We start from the raw sequence: 2209 nt of genomic DNA, 5'->3' as shown, positions 1-2209 counted from the left end.
AGACCGTTCTCTGTTTTGTTTCTGACTACAGCAACACTTGATGTAGCATTAGTCATGATACACTGAGCGTGGAGGTGGAGGCGCTGACAGAAAGAAGAACTCAGTCTTTCCATTTGACATTTCTCTTACAAATCTGTTTTCCAGAGTTAAAGAAATTTACTAAGAAGTCGAGAAAACCTCTCAAACGGTTTTGTTACTTAAGACAAAAATATGTTTACAACATTCAGTCCTCAAGTGGAGAGTACTGTTTCTTGTATAAACGGGGTTTCTGCAAGGTTCACCAACTTCTCTGTCAAACTTTTAAACAGTACATTTACTTGAGTACTGTACTTAAGTACCTATAATTTATTTGTTTGAAAACTTATGACTTTAACTCGACTACACTTAAAAGACAAATATTGTACTTTAGACCCCACTACATTTCTCTGAAGTACTTTCAGTCAGTGGAACGAATTTCTTTTACTTTCAAAAATGGGATAGACCCCACAATGTGTTCATCACTGGAGAAAAACCAATCACAACCAAATGCTACACTGTCAATCATCACTGCCTGAAAAAAGGAGGATATCCGAAAATAACCAACTTTTTGTTGCTATTTCTATAGGCTTTGTATTGTAGTCTAAAAGCTTTTTATTCTACAAGTCAGTGTATTCAATAGGTTGTTTCAGGGTCATTAGGTTGTGTAAATACACTGCAGATATTACAGTTTTTTTTATAAGCAAGTACTCCAGTACTTCAACTTAAGTAAAAGTTTGACTAAGCAGCTTACAGTTGAACTGGAGTAATATTTGACCAGTGTGTCCTTTGCCCCCTCTGCTTATAAAGACTTTTTTAATATCACATAGAAAGAAATTTAATGCCTGTTCAATCTTTAAGTATTAGAAGATGTAAATTAACAGCAGTAGGAACAATAAGATTACTCACCAAGCGCAATGTGAAATAAATGTTGATTTAAATTTTTGTGATTATTTTCCTGACATAATTCTAATAACATTATGAATTAGAAAATGCAATTTCTGAAGAAATCACAGTGGGATTGCTGCTTCGGCACAAACACAGTAAAGCTAAACTGTGTTGCTGACTTGAATTTGTATACAGAAGTTTAAAGTAGTAACAGGAATTCAACAGGGTCAATACAAACTGCGTGCCACCTAAACAAGGCGATGCATTAACACCTCATCACCCAAAAGACCACACATATTTAAACAGGAAACTAGAAAACTGGGCCACTTCTCTTTCTTTTGAGTATTTTTTTATTTCTCTTGAGATCTCTTCCTAGAATTCAATGATCATGTGTTGTAAAGAGTGTACTTTAATTTCCCATAATTTCACATGTCCCCACCCACATACATAGTGTCATTACATTACAGTATTCCTGTGGTTTGGTGAATTGCAGGATAAGCAAATTATATGATACACGTCACTTGAATTAAAAATAAATTTCCCTAAAACTATTGCAGTGGAAATCAGATGACAAAATACAAAAGACATGAAAATGGAAATAAAAGCCAATAAATCCACTTTGAAACCACAAGAAAAAAGACGCTACAGAACCTGCTTGAGAATCGTTCTGTTTTTACATTTTCTTCAATATCAGAGTAATTCAGTGATATTTGTCTGTACACTCATGGGCACACTGCAAACAGGAACTGCTAATAGCTAATTCGGCATACTTTATGGCGCCAATATGCCAAAATTAGTCCGGTTTCTTGTAGGAGTTCACATGAATCATCACTTTTAACGTTAAATGTAACCAAACTCCTGTAATCTCCTTATTTTTGGCAATACTGGAAACCACATGAATAACATGAGAATTTGTTGCTCCAACTTTGAAAACCCCGGGAGGTCGACTGATGACACTTACCGACTTCTGGCCAAGTCAGAGGGAAAATATCTGCCTGCTGCACAATCAAGAACCGTTTCAACTAATTCCACAAGGTGCAACCGTGAAGTAATCTAAACAAAGATGGCTACCGGAAGTGACCTGTTAACCTTGGTGTTCGCTTTTTTAAATCTTCCCCACTTTAGGATGCAGAAAAATGTAAAAGGTTATTCATTTATTCATGGAAACTTAATAGAATAAGGTAACCAATCACTATTGAGTCAACTGGATTCTGATTGAATTAAAACTAAAAACTAAACTGTTTTTATTTTTCCAGTATAAGACAATTTCCAGCTACCATCTCCGCTTAAGACACAAACTTAGCAA

General features: G+C 35.2%; 1 protein-coding gene across 1 annotated transcript in view; it reads right to left on the bottom strand.

The window, feature by feature from the left end:
- Nucleotides 1-2209, bottom strand: part of dgki (diacylglycerol kinase, iota) — a 225496-nt gene that overhangs the window by 22958 nt on the left and 200329 nt on the right. The gene's annotated exons all lie outside the window — the stretch shown is intronic.

The sequence above is a fragment of the Trachinotus anak genome, unplaced genomic scaffold (genome assembly GCF_046630095.1).
Source record: "Trachinotus anak isolate AG129_WGS33_773 ecotype Australia unplaced genomic scaffold, CSIRO_AGI_Tana_v1 ptg000018l, whole genome shotgun sequence".
In the NCBI taxonomy this organism is placed as follows: domain Eukaryota; kingdom Metazoa; phylum Chordata; class Actinopteri; order Carangiformes; family Carangidae; genus Trachinotus; species Trachinotus anak.
Note: the sequence above shows the minus strand (reverse complement) of the source record. Positions and strands in the feature narration are given on the sequence as shown.